The 15,345-nt window shown below is 35.5% G+C and overlaps 1 protein-coding gene across 1 annotated transcript in view; it reads right to left on the reverse strand.

The window, feature by feature from the left end:
- The window catches only part of LOC148820944 (ras-GEF domain-containing family member 1C-like), a 50,345-nt gene extending 36,216 nt beyond the window's left edge, over positions 1-14,129 (reverse strand). Inside the window, exon 1 of the mRNA XM_088931486.1 lies at positions 14,073-14,129. The gene's annotated coding sequence lies outside the window, so the exon portion shown is untranslated. The remainder of the gene's footprint in view (positions 1-14,072) is intronic.
- Positions 14,130-15,345: the final 1,216 nt, after the last annotated feature.

Below are 15,345 nucleotides of genomic sequence, written 5' to 3' on the forward strand. Positions count from 1 at the left end.
TCCCATGAAATAATCCAAAACAAAGATTTCAGAATTTCTCCTAAACAGTGTTAATCCTGTTACTTCTTAGGGAAAGGGTCATAGTGTGACAAAAATACTTTAATATAACTAACAGACAGACAGCAAATGCTATCTGTGTTTGATTATTTTTACTGTGCCACAGACACCTCAACATCAGAGCAGGCAAAATGGACACAGGACAAGGTACAGCTTTTACCTACTGGGCTCAGTCTGTTAATTTAACTGATTACACATGTTGAGGATTTATACAAACATGGATAATGGAAGACGCTCAGTTTTGGCTTGCAAAAAAAGATGAAATGCCTCCTGTTTTGACCTACTATTTTGAACTGCAGTTTTTAGAATTTCCTTCATTCTAAATGTGCATTTTCAAGAATATTCTGGAGATGTTTCCTGCTGACACAATTGTTAATTTAAGCATGAAGACGAAAAGGCATTCTTGGAATAATTCACAAAGCAGAGCTGTTAGTAAGCTGGCTCAGTCCTTTGGACTCTGATCATAATAGAGATGGTATTTTGTTAACCCAAGACTTGTTTCATGGCATTTCCCCAAACCTACTCATACATTTCAATCTTTCCCTTCTGCATTTCACATTTGGTTCAAGGGGAACAGGTTACAGAGAAGAAAACACTGAATATCAGCCAGTTAAAAACTGTCCTGCATCTCTGGTCCTTAATATACCCGAGCCTGCTATAAGGAAGTGAATATCCTACTGAATATTCACTTACCTATAGCAAAAAGTCAAGTTTTTCATTGCTTCTCTTAACTCGCATGCAGATACGTTGGCTGTAGCTGCTACAGTACATAGCCTGATTACCAACTTAGTCGTTTGGCTCCCATTGTTTTCTTCTGTCTCTGTTTCATGTTACAATGTCACAATTTCCATTGATATTCCAAGGTTCTGATCATTTTGCAAACCTGACTCTAGGTTTTCACAAATAACAGGTACTGTGCACAATGAGAAGAAGACAAAAACTATTTGAGGCAAAATGTATCAAATTAAGACAAAGCCCAGTCAGTTTCCAATTATCTGTGGAAGCCTTAAACATTAACATTTTCTTAGTGTAGCTAAAGGACAGAAAACAGAAATATTAGAGTAACAGGCAATAGAAATATATTTCTGTGAAGAAAAACTGTCAAATTCAATTAAATTTATTTTTATATAGCGCCTTTCACAACAAGGTTGCCCCAAGGCGCTTAATGTATGAAAAACACATACAGTACTAAAACCAAAAAGAACAGTACAGACTAAAAAGAACTGTACTTCTAAAATGTGATGCATATATATTCATTGTAATATTTGTAGCCTGCCTTGTCAAATGACACTCATTACCAGTCTATTTTGATCATAATATTTACCATAACACCAAACATAATGTTCACAAAAACAAGTTTAGAATACACCCATTGTTAGACCTGCTATATTTATACCTCAGTGTGATATGATGACAAGTGGCACACATGATGTGGCAGTGAAGTAACAGACACTTGAAAAAATTAGGCTTTGCATCTCATTTTTGACAACTTCCAAAATACTACAATCTAATTTGGCATTACTGATACTTGCATGTGCACATTAATAAACAGTAAGTACATCCTTGATTGCAATGGCAAAGATGTTTCTAGATTGATTTTTATAATTATAATTACAAAGAAATGAAAATGACACTTCAAAAAGGTTTTTACTGTATCCATATAGCAAACAGATCTGCAAAATGCACTAAGAATTTAGTGTCAGGTGAAATAACAACACAACTTGTCATGAGAAGTCAGCTGTATCCTTCACAAGGAGCCTGTGCTACAACATGAATGCCTGTCAACTACTGAACTGGTGGTCAAATGTGTTATGCTTTTAGTTTCCTTGTGTCTACTGCATGATTAAAACTGGTTATGTGTCTATAGCAATAGGCATGCAGTAAAAGTCCTGTCCTCTACTTGACAATGAAGATCTCCTGTATCATTATCCAGAGTTACCGGCCTGAGAAGTCTTAGTGTCTTGCACATGTGTGATCCCAGAACACCTGGAGTTAATAAGGGAAGACAGTGGCGAGTTAGGTCACTTATCAACCTACTGTATAATATGAACAGGAAGTGTAAAGAAGGACAACTTGTAATTGAGTTGAAATGGCCCTGGTTTGAGTGTGTGCATGTTTGTGTATGTATGTGCACTGCAATGGACTGGCGTCCCATCCAGGGTGAAACCTGTCTTGTGCCCGATGTTTGCCATGATAGGCTCTGGCTCCCTCATGACCCTGTATTGGATATAACTATTAGAAAATTGATAGATGGATTCAAACTGTAACAAGTGGAAGGCAAATTAAAAACTAATGGCCTCTTTTACACACTTCTGACGATGCTTCTACAGAGATATTAGCCTAAAATGCATATATACTGTATATATCAATCCCTTTTATGAAGAGAATGCCTTCTCCTATGGTGCTTCAGGTGTTGAGCATACTGTGACTAAACAAACTCTGCTGGTAGCATTATCATGTATTGTTATCACTAAATAAAACAGATGTTCTCTAGCTATAAAATACTACATAAATTCACTATGGGATTAATTGAATCACAGCACATCAAGTGATTCATCAATATTGGCACAAAAGATACCATCACCTTGATTCTTATAGTAAAAGTATTTAACTAAAACCTAGCACTGTGCAACATTTCCTTGGAGCCGGCAAAGCCCTGTGGGCTATGTACTATCACCAAACCTACAACTATAATTTGTTATTCCACAGAAGGGGCCATTTAGACCATCTAACTCAGTGGTTCTCAAACTGTGGTACGCGCACCAGTTGTGGTACACCGAGCGTCGCCAGGTGGCACACCATATGACCCTGGAGCTTTGTTGTGTGCACTGAAAAATTAGGACGGGTTTTCATATTTTCTATTTTAATAAAATTAGTTTGTGTAGAATACGCAGCCTATGTAGCATGATACAGTGCGCGCCAATACTTCAGAGGACACAAGAGCTACTATGTAATTCTATACCATTGTATAGGAATGCGTGGTACGAACGAAAACGGACAATTGTATTTAAAAAAAAGTTCTCCAGCAAATAGGGAGATAGGAGAATGTGCGTGATTTTGGAACAATGCCAAACTTGTAAGCACAGGAAAGCATGCTATGAACGTAAGTGACCAATTGTATTTTAAAAAAAAAGTTATCTTCAGCAAATCGGGAGGTAGGAGAATGTGAATGGTTTTGGAACACTTGCAATCTTGTGAGCCCAGGAGAACGTGATAGATAGAAAAATATTCAAGGACTGTTCTAGGTTAATTTGAGAAAAAAATACACCGAGCGTCTTTGTGTTTCGCGCCCATGCGCATGAAATAAAAACTTATTTTAACTTCTGAGACGGACTCCTGAAACGGGGACAAATGCAAGCTTGTGGATTGCTAAAGCAGGTAAGCCCCACACTATTTGTGAAGAACTGTTTACTGTTGGCAAAAGAGCTGCCACGTACTGTATTATGTGTGGAGAAAAAGCTGCTAAACAGCTCGACCTGCTGCCCCCTCCGAAAGACACAGTCGTTCATAGAATTATTGATATGGCGGATGATGTCAAAAGTACACTGATAGAGCGCATTAAGATGAGCAGATGCTTTTCACTGCAATTAGATGAGTCTGTAAATGTCGTTGATATGGCCAATTTGCAGGTTTACGTTAGATACGAGTTTGAAGGCATGTCCCATGAGGACTTTCTGTTCTATAAACCACTACCAACAGGAACTACAGGAGAACACACATTTCAGCTTCTGAATGAATTTATCGAAGAGAATGGCATCGACTGGATAAAATGCGTCGGAGTTTGTACAGACGGTGCTAGAGCAATGTCAAGCTGACACAGCGGTGTAGTTGCACAAATTAGAGAGGTTGCTCCAGATATGAACTGCAGCATCAACCGCGAGGCCTTTGCCGTCAAGAAAATGCCTGAGGATTTAAAATCTGTTAGACTCTGTTGTGAATTGTATCAAGGCTCGACCAATGAATTCACATCTGCTTTGCTCGAATTAACAGGCTCACCCCTCTCACGAAATGGTGCTTTTTTATTGTTTACTTTTAATTGTTGTTGTTCCTTTTGTCATTCTGTAAAGCGCTTTGAGAAGCCACCTCTAAAGGCACTATATCAAATAAAGTTTATTATTATAATATTTATTATATGTGTATGTGAGTTTGTGCATGCACGTGCGCTCATATTGGTCATTGAGATTTTCTGGGGTTCCTATGAGAAGATGACTTGTAGGTGGTACTTGGATGCTTTGGTTTGATCAGGGGTGGTACTTGGTCCAAAAAATTTGAGAACTACTGATCTAACTCATTTAGTTCTTTCAGTAGCTAATTCAGTAGCCAGGGTATCAGCAACAACAAGATTTTCGTTGGGTTGCTCTAGACCAAGAAACCATGTTAAGAAAAACTTTCTGTGTAAGGAATAGTCTCCTGTTCCTAATTTTCAATGCATTTGCCACTTGTGTCCTCATATTTAGATGTCAGTTGTAAAGACATCTGATCAGAAGCCCTTGAGAGTTCATTAATCAGGTCACTTCATAGTCTTTGCTCAAAACTAAAAAGATTTTAGATTTTAAAGGTTAAGCAGACCCGCTCTTCCCATACTGACTAACCCCTAGAATTCCTATCCTATCCCCTATTACCAAACAGACGATCCTCTTCTTTATCTATAATTTTAAATTACCCTCAAGCTCTTTTTATGGATAGGTGCTTCACTAGCAATATGTTGAAAGATTACAGGAAACATTTTTGATCTACGAATAAGATCACTTATACAGTATCCTTACATACAATTGATAGAAGATCATCAAGCCCTTAAGGTCTGAACTGTACTTCTAATTCCTGTATCGTATTGTACTTGTTCATCCTGGGGCACATTGGGAGTGAAATATTTAATATATTAGCCTTATATATTAATACATTTCCTTTTTATTACCTAAAACCTTCCTTTTAACTGAGGCCTCAGCACACAATGTAATCACTCATGTATCTGCTCTTCTGAAGGCTACTTTCTACACAAGCTCTGGCAGAAGCCTACTTAGCATTGATTGAAACAAAGCTGGTAGGAAAACCAAAGTACATCATAATACACTAGAGGAAGGCACAAGTCTGCAAAAGAAAACCGATCCACCAGCAGATGCACTCATATTTTATTGTCAATTAAAATGACTGCATTCACTACTGTGTCTTGACTACAGCCCCCTAGGGGAGTCCAACTCCATTAATCCCATTTTTCTTTACCATTTAACTATGCATTTAAATAGCATTATATGTTCTGTGCTCTAAATCTCAACGAGTAAAAAACAGGTGTTTAGTAATCTTCTACTTTCTAAAGTGAATAAAATCTTAAATTAATTTTGCTTTCTCATTTTATTCAGATTGAAATGTGACTTTTTGCTTTAGGGAATGCACGAAAGAACATGTTAGGACAAAAAAAAATTGTATGGAGCCGGTTAGAAATCACAAAAAGGTAAAAGCTATTTTTTTCTTTATTTTTATAAATGTATCTTTATTGACAAATAATTTAATGTAGTTGGAACTGCAGTATGAATGCCTGTAACATCCTTTAATGTATCTTTGAAATATTTTAGAAAAAAAACAGTCCAGAAGTTGTTGATGTTTAATATATACAACATTACAATCTATAACTGTATTTTTCTATTTCATATGTATATCTAAGGCATTTTTTCTTCCATTATTTTGATTGATTATAATCATTTTTTGTTATCCGAGTCCAATAAACAGATGCTGTGTACTGCATCTCTGATGTTATCAGAATATCAGTGTGGCCTCATTAGGATATAAAGTGTTTTTTACTGTGATTTGTTATGAGATACAAATTAAAGCAACATTTTCCCTTGATTACACATTTCGCTGGAGCTTCTACAGAAAACCTTTCCTTTGACTTACCCTTTGAGTGCACAGTAAGGAAGCCTTGGATTGACCATTTTAGGTTAATAATTAAACTGTATGAGGGCTAAAGGAATAAAGATGTTTGTCAGGGTAGAATCCTGTCACAGAATAGCAGCCAGTCATAGTAATATTACATAGGCATATTCTGCACAAAGGCATAAAATGTAGGCTTTTCCTTAACACTGAAGTGGAAGAAGTGGTTACAAAATTGATGGATGCAGGCAGTGGTTCCACTGGTAACTAACTGGCTGTGATTCAAATACCAGCAAGGTAACATGAACATTTTAAAAAATCTTTTTAAAATTAAAAAAAAAGAAAACCAATGCAGAACAGATCTTTTCAGTTTCCAAAATCTGTAGAATTTAATTCAACTCACCAAATAAATTATTATTTTTTAGCAGGTATATGAGATTCTTTCCTTGTCCATAACAAGGTTTCACTGAAATTTCACTGCAATACCTTCAAATAGTGATCACCACTCTACCTTATTTTCTGAATCCTTTTTATTTAAGCATTGATAAGCAATATGTCTACTTTAATTTGATCAAATTTAAACTAAGCTCTCTTTCAAATTAGTCACTTTTAATTGAAATAAATAAGCAGTAAAATGGGCCTGATCTTTTGATCTGGGAGTCCTTGGTGGGGATTAAGTACACCACAGACAAACCTCTACAAAGACAAAATCCTAGCTCTTATGCCACAATATGTTCAGTTCCCAATCACAGTATCAATCTAGGAGACTGAGTCCTCTTGAAAAACAAAATAGGATCTGTATGGTTAAGTCTACAAGTCTACAATGTCAGTCCTTTAAAGAGCCTATCTGCACATATACTGGCTTATCAAAATAGGAGGCCTTGTGCAATCCCCATTAGCCTAAATTATTTTGTAAATGCAGTTATTCTTTCTATCTCATCCTTTATGACACCCCTGGTGATAGGTAAATCTATGTGGCAATGATCTTTGCAATAATGCAAATATGTTTCTACACACTCCATGATTGCTAAATTATTAAGATGTTAATACCCTGTCCTTGGACTTATGTATTTCATATTCCCCATTAATGACAGTCCTAAACACTGAAAACTAGCTAAATTAATTCAGAAACATCATAAATAAGGAATGTCAGAGGTATTACAGTATTAGTTTTAAGTAACTGGCATCTCTCACCACTAAGATGTAGAGAGCGATACTATTAAAAATAGTTATTAAAAAATCTAAATCTTTGCATATTATTATTATTTTGCATATTAATTTTTTTCTTTTTTCCCTTGACTTTAGAATTTCCAATACTACATTCAAGTAACATTAGATCGACCACCACCAAGCAATGCAGTGAGTCCTGATTTCAGAGCCTAATCCAGATAATCTCAGCTCCTGATGAAAATAACTTGGTTGCTCAGTCAATATGTAGCTGTCACCCAAATTAAAACTTAAATCATTTCCACTTGACTTTGCTAAGGTTTTAAGTCCTTCCGAAGGGATCACTGTCACTCAGAAAAGCTTAAATGATCCTGTACATAGGTAAGAAACATTTATATATACACAATTTATGTAAAATGTCTTTAGAATACTCAGGATTGAAAGATGCTATATAAGAATAAATATTTTTTCCAAAATTGTGCAAAACCTGGATACATTTATAGACCAAAATAACTTTTATAAGTGACATATACAAAAAGCTGTCAGATGCTGTAACTCTGCTTTTTCTACAACAGGAATCTGAAAATGGCAGGCTCCAAAGTAAAGACTGAGATAACTTGAGGAATAAAGTAATCTAGAAAGATTTTGGCAAGTACAATGAGTCACAGACTTCATTCAGTTGTTGCCTTAAAAAGGACATGCAACCAAATACTAACGTTTACACTCTGAGATTTCATTAAAGTGGATGTCTCTCCATTTTATACTCACTTGGTATCACTGGATTGAACAGGCTATCTGTTATTGTTCTATTATGATCAAGTGTTTGCATAGAAGTAACAAAAAATAAAACACTATTATACTTATCTTTCATATTATTCTCATGATCACAATTTGACAGAAAAGGATTAAGGTTTTTTTTGTCATCTTACTGGACTCTACATTCTAATAAAGACTGAAACTGTTCAGATTCAGATTCATAAAGTTGAATAACAACACTAACTACACTTGAGCATAAACCAGCCCAGATAAACCAACTACTGTATAAACCTCAAATCCAACTGTGCAATAATGTTGCATATTTTTATTTTCTTATCTTTTCTTTTTTTTTTGCAAGCAACTAATCAGTGATACACCATGTTTCACACCTGCCAGACGGGTTCAGTCTCCATTATTTCTGTATGACTAAAACATGTTCAAAACCACACATAAAACAGCCCTAAGCAACAGTATGTTTGAATCTTCTTAAAATGCAGTACTGCTTCTAAAACACTTTCACTGCACTGTAATTCAGGTGTAACATTGGAGACCATGAAGTTGTTCAGTGACAACATCCTCAATAAAAGTCAATACAAAAATACTTAATTTCTGTTACTTTGAGAATCTGTCTAGATCAGATCATACATAGCAATATAGAACTTATTTATTAATTATTCCACATACTTTTATTATGGTCACATATTGTATATTGTCCTTTAATAGAGATATATATTACAAAGTCATTCTTACCATGACTTTGTTCAAGACTGATTAACAGTGTATATCTTTTACAGTATACATTATATCCCTGTCTTTTTTTACTTACCATGACAATAGTGATTGTATTACTTACATTACATCTAAAATTCAACCCATAAATTGGTGTGCATTATAAAGTGATTGTACATTGTGTTAAGAATGATGTACACAATCCAAACATTATACTCATTCTAATTAACATTTGGTATATATTTGGTATATCTTTAGAAGAGTGTATAGTTTAATTGATATATATATATAGATTATTTGTATAAACTGATAAAACTCCATTATAGATAGACAGAGATAGATATTCATGAAGTGAAAGAACATTCAGCACAATTTCCCATTAGCCAGTAACAGCTAGTATCTAGATGCACCAAAAATCTGAGCGTAGGAACCACAAGGCTGGCATTGAATATAGTATCAGTTATTAGGATCACCTGAACATGTTTCAGCATATTGACAGGATAATGAATATTAAACATCAGCTCATAACAGACAGGCTCCACTCCAGTTTTATACAGTACCAGCCTTGGAGTCATAGCTGGCTATGTGTCAGTCTACAAGCACTAGTTGCAACTAGAGGCATGTGCAACCATATGTGTTGCATAAAAACACTTTCAAAAGCATTGAGTATAAACCTTTCAAACTTAGAAATCAGCACCTACAATAGCACCACAAAAAAAACACAAATACCCATCAGGACGTTTCTAACACTTTGTTAGAACAAAATACTGCACAAGATACTGTGAGTTATGAGTTTATAAGACGTAGAGATAGTACACATAGGGTTAAAGAGAGCTCACAACCTTGTTTCCACAGAGGCTTGTATAGTATATGCATTATATTAAAACTCAATTTCCCTCTTCCTAAGTTTTCCTATTTTGCCTTTATTTTTTTTTTATCCGATTTGAGTAACAGAAACAAACACAGAGGTAGTGAACCAGAGACTGAAACATTATCCTTTTACAACTTTCAGCACAAGAACACTGTCTTTCTACCTGCTTCTTTCAAATGTCTCAGGTAACAACTGTGAGGCTATAAAGCTGTCATTTAAAGCAATGGGGAAACTTACAATGGTTTACTTCAATCCAAAAATGAAATGTTATTAAAACCATTTACAGCAAATTTTAGAAAAAAAGACAGTAAAAAGTTTAAGTCATTTAAACAACAAAGGACTAGAAATCTATATTACATGTAATTTGAGTTTCCTCAAATTAAAAAAAAAAGTTTTTTTCATTCATAGAAGTGTAGTTCTTAATGAATTGATATTTTATTATCTTTTGTTGGACTTCAGAGACCAGATGGTGCTCTTTCCTCAAGGGAAAAAAACTCTTAATTGGTAGACTAACTTGTTGAGAAACCATAGAATTTTCAATGATTCATATCTTTCAAGAGCAGGCTATGTTTCGTTAAAAGGGGTGCCTGAAAACTACTTACACTATTGTAGAATCAAATGTAAAACAAGGCAGATCAAAGTAATTTCCATACTATAAAACCCCCATCAGTGATAAAAATAACAATTTTATGTAATGTACTAAATATTTATTCATTTTAAATCAGCAAAATAAATCATACATGTTTTTAAACACGACACAGTCAGGCAATAATTACCATTGCTGCCTCTGTGTGTTGGTTTGGACCTGTGGTGTTGTACAGTATATCTGGTGTTTGTTCTCCATGTGTCTGCTGGGTTTACTCCGGGTGGCCCAGTTTCCTCTCACAGTCCAAACACATACAGGTAGGTTGCAAACAATCTTCAAGCATTAGGAAGAATGAGTTAGACACAGGGCACCAAAGCTTAATTTCATACACATCTACAGATCATGTCAGACACTGTGATCTTGACAACACTTCCTAGAAGAGGTATGTGGACAACCTCCAAGTTTATCTGCCTCTCCAGAAAACCTCCTGGAACAAAACTGTATTTAAAGAGAGCCATAATGTGATCTATCATGATGACAGATCATATTACTTTTTCTGATGTTATCAAGCAAGCATATTTCAGAAATTAGGTCTAAAAGCTCTCAAGAACCAAGAAGAATGAACAATGCGACTGGAAAGGCCAAATTTAAATGTAAATATCACATCCATTTGTATCTAAATATCAGTAATGAGAGGTGTACAAAGACGAAAGCACTTGCCCTACTTCCAAGCAATGGGACAATCTGTTAACTTCATCTGTTAACAGAAGCTGGGCGTGTTTGCAAAATACTGCTGTGAACAGTTATCAAGGTAAAATTGCAACCTTGACATTTTATTAACAATTAATCTGAGGCTAAATTTATAAAGCCTCTTTCACCTCAACGGATTGCTGTATTGTAAGCAGTATTTTTTTTTAATCCTCTAATAGTTTAGCAAACTCTAGTGTGAGACTAGAGCATTCCAGATCTAATACTTTTGTCCATTATTGAATTGCAAGAAATATATCTGGGGTATAATCTGAAATCTATCTGGATTCTCCTTTTAATAACTTATTCCTTTTTCATAATCATGTCTCGTAAAAACAAGAATAGGAGCCAATCTCCTGCCCTGTAAACTACATCTGTACCTCCTGTAGAAACCCAGGTAGAATTGATTATTTTAATCAGTAATACAATGAGTCTTTGTGAAGTACACTGTTAAAGTAGAGGAAAATAAACAGAAGTATTCAGGCCCCCGACTAAAGTGACAAGTTGTCTGATTAAAAAAAAGCTTTACTATTTTCTATTTACGGTCCGTTACAGTGTAGTAAACAATATTGCAAGACTATTTACATAAATCATTTTGGTTATAGAAAAACATGATTAAAAATACTGCTTATGCTTTGTGAAAATAAAAAAATATCAACACGAAGTACATACTGTAGGACACGTACTAGAAGTGGAAAAAAAAGTACAAAATTATCAATTAAGAGTAAATATCTAGAACAGAGAGTGCTCCACATTCCACCAGAGAGGAAGTTATTCAGTGTTTTCTATTTCTGGGTATAGCAGGCTGCTGAATGTCTGACAGCTCTAGAACAGTAATGCCATGTTTACTACTCATTCTTAAGAAATATTTCAGGACATTGAGAGAGGCTGAGACGTTATCTTTTCCCATTTCCTCTTGTAGGCTTGCATCTGAACATCTTTTGTCAGAGAAATTATATATTTTTTTATTTTATAGAAAATCAAGATGTGCATCTTGTTTACCCAACAAAATATGGTTAGGTTTGAATTGCTTTTGACCATAACAAAATACATTCATAATAATTTTTAATACAATGCAAATGCAATAATAAATGCAAATATTAAATTACTTGACCATTTCAAGAAGTTCACCATCCGAAGATTCTTTAGTGCCAATGAAATTGTTCTAGTCATATATTAAAAGAAACCCAAAATAATCTAATTACTCTCTTCACCAGACCCTTATGAAAGGGAGGACTGGTCCACCTGATGCCATTGGGCTAATAAACAATCTAAAATACTAATTAGTGTTGTGGCTTGAGGGCTTGGGGAGAGGAAGCTTTTAAAGCTTTTAAAGAGTTCAGAATTGTAGTGGCAGCTTATGCAGAGGAATTAGTAGTGTAAAGAGCTGAGGAACATGCTTAGAATAAATTTTCAGTAAGCCATTAAGAATGGCTGTGGTGCAGCTACAAGCTACCCCCTTCCCCCATGGGATCCCCGGGCCCTCATCCTAATTAATGACAAAAGGACATTATGCCATTTTTCTGTGACCTTGCGTGCCATGGAATGTCACTTAAACTATGGCTGCAATGGATTAAGTGTTACCCAGCAAAATGGGGAAAATACACTAGCGGCTTGTCAACAGGGTAGCTACTGACTGAGAAAATACTATCGTCAATCCTAGTGGCCTTTGACCTGCATTGCCATGGTGACCCTTTTAAATGGCTTTCCCACCCCCACCCACCTCTGTCTAGATTTTGATTTGAAAAATACCTCATCATTTACGGTATTAGTGACAGTAATATTAATTAGCCCATTCACGATGATCACTTTCTATTTACATAAAAGACCAGAGCATATTTCTTATTTTGTGGTTGACTATGCTAGATAAATTGCATAACAACTTGTAAACATATAAAGTAAAAACTGATGCATCCTTGTTGCCTAGTAAAATAATCTAAATGTGACTCATTAATCAGCAACTAATTTAGAAAATTAGTTGCTGATTAATGAGTCACATTTAGATTATTTTGTGATTAATTTAATAATATATAAAAACATGTTGCCTTATTAATTATTGTATACATCCATTTTTTTCATAGCGCACTGAGCTTTACCAGCCTACTAAGCAAAAATGCTCGACTCAGTTACACAAAACGCTTTATTGTAGCATTTTTCTGGGTCCTATTTTAATCTTACCGCGTCACCGACATTGTACTGCAAACCAAGCAAAGAGCTAAATCAAAAAGCTTTTTCTTTATGTGTAGATCGACGGTTGCTAATTATACAGTGTTAAGAAAATCGTATTCGGAAATTTCAGTTATGATTAGAATGAGAATGGTGAAATAACATGAAGTTAGTCATCACAGAGAGCTTTTGAGAGATTTGGTTACACCTCTCCCGGTGTCTTTGCTAACGGCTGTCAACAGACAATTGACTCAGAGGAAAACATGTCGTGTGCTTAATAAGAAATGCTTTAAATAACAGTATTAATTTAATATATTTTATATAGTTATTAATATCTATGATATTACTGCAAAGATGCCTGAATTCTATGCGCATTTCCTACACACAACTTTTGTGTCCAGATAAATCACGCTGCAGAAGACACCAGCCCCTCTTGAAATGTATATATATGTACTGTACATTGCACTAACTTTAAAAAACCTAAGTACAATAAATGGTAAATTAATGTATAAGAAACAATGTAGCTATAGATTTTCAATCTTATTTGCGCATGATCCCCTATACGGAAGCAAACGTATGTAATAAAATATTTATCTTACAACGACATAATGCTACTTAAACACCGCACGTATAGAATTTTAGGTTTGTTTAAATTATTTGGTTGTTTAGATTGGGGAGAGCTCTTTCAGATCGAAACCAGATTACTGTTGTCATTACAAAATTATGATGGTGCTAAAGTGTTTAATTTTGGCCTTAGTCACACTTAGATCGAAATAGGTTGGTGCTTCAAATCACACTACAACAGTGACAAGAAAATACAGCCTTCCTGAACCTTAATATACAGAAGCGACAAGAGTCGCATCGTGTCTGATAAAGGCATCACGCCACGGCAATTGGTCATTTTTATCAGTTTAGTGGAAAATAAATAATGAAACAAAATCACACTAGCAAATTAGCACGATGCCGTAGACACGTTCCAACAAACACATTGGCTAGAATAAATCAATTAAACCGACTTTGCAGCATCTCCGTGCACCAGAAGGTGTGCTTCACTTAAAAATACGGGAATTTAAGGAGTTTTTGCATTCCAAGGCACTTCGGATTAGCCATCAGTAGCTCTCTACTCACCAGTGCTACACACACATAGTTCCTGTGTTGCTGCTTCCTGCTAAATGATCTGTTTATAATATTGACATGAATGTAAATAATCCATACATAAAGATGTAAGATTAAAAAAATAAAAATGCCCCGTTTAAAATTGATCTTGATAAGACTTTCAATGCCAGTATCCACAAGAAAAGGAAAGTGTCTTGTCTTGCACTGCTGATATGATTTGTAAAAACAGGGATCCGATTAAACGCCTTGGTTTAAAATACAAATTCCCAATCCATATGCTGAATCTTCCTGATTGAAGTGGTCCTCAAGAGTACATTCCCAAACAAATCATTCGGATACCCTCCTCTTACTCGTGGAACGGTGTTTTATTTAGTTAATCCGCCACAAAAACTGATTTAAATTTGTTTAAATAGGAACTGGCACAGAATCGCAGGCTGCTAGCGAGCACACCTCTTAAAAAAGCGAAGAGCACTGGAGCGGAGCAGTAAAGCAGGATACTACTGAGATGGGAGGGTTTGAAAATAAACCAGCTCCCACAGTCGGCAGCATCATGTGTCCTTAAAGAAAAAAAATCGAGAAAAACACTCATCACGTCGGTGAGGTGCCAGAAGGACAAACCAACATCCTTCTAACCGCGAGCAGTAGGCTCTCTACAGAGATTAGCTAAATGCGATATGCGTGTGAGAACCAGGTGCAGCTTATTTTTTCCTCCTCTCACTTGTACACACAGACTAGCAACTGGACTCTGCTTCCTCAAGGGTGTGTATAGTCTGCAGTACTCCCCCTTCTCTTTCAACCGGGCAGTGCTAAACGCGAAAATTCAAATAAGCATATGGCTGGGAAGCAAAATAGCTACACAACTACAACACAGATCACAGGGCAGATATAGAAAATAGATAATTTGGGAAAGGCGCATAAAACAGGAGAAAAAAAAAACCCTTCCGGGTTCAACCCCCAAAGCTGGATGGACTAAGCGTCTTTGTAGCTATTATTCATTACTGGCATCTAAAAAGTTATTACCATACTCGAGGTCGTAAAGACAGAGAAAAGTGAGGATCTCATAAAACGACTTATTTTTAAAGGAAGATCTGCATAGATTGCATATTGGTGTCGTTTTTATTGCTTTAACAAAGTAACATTCACTTCGAAGGTTAAAACGGGAAACATGAAAACGGCAACACTCTACTAACCGTAGCAGATATTGCTATTTAACAGGTAAATTACCTGTTGCTTAATAGGGTTACTCCTATCTTTCTTTTAAGGGAATTTTCCCATAAGGATGGGA

The sequence above is a fragment of the Atractosteus spatula genome, chromosome 14 (genome assembly GCF_055471065.1).
Source record: "Atractosteus spatula isolate fAtrSpa1 chromosome 14, fAtrSpa1.hap1, whole genome shotgun sequence".
NCBI lineage: Eukaryota > Metazoa > Chordata > Actinopteri > Semionotiformes > Lepisosteidae > Atractosteus > Atractosteus spatula.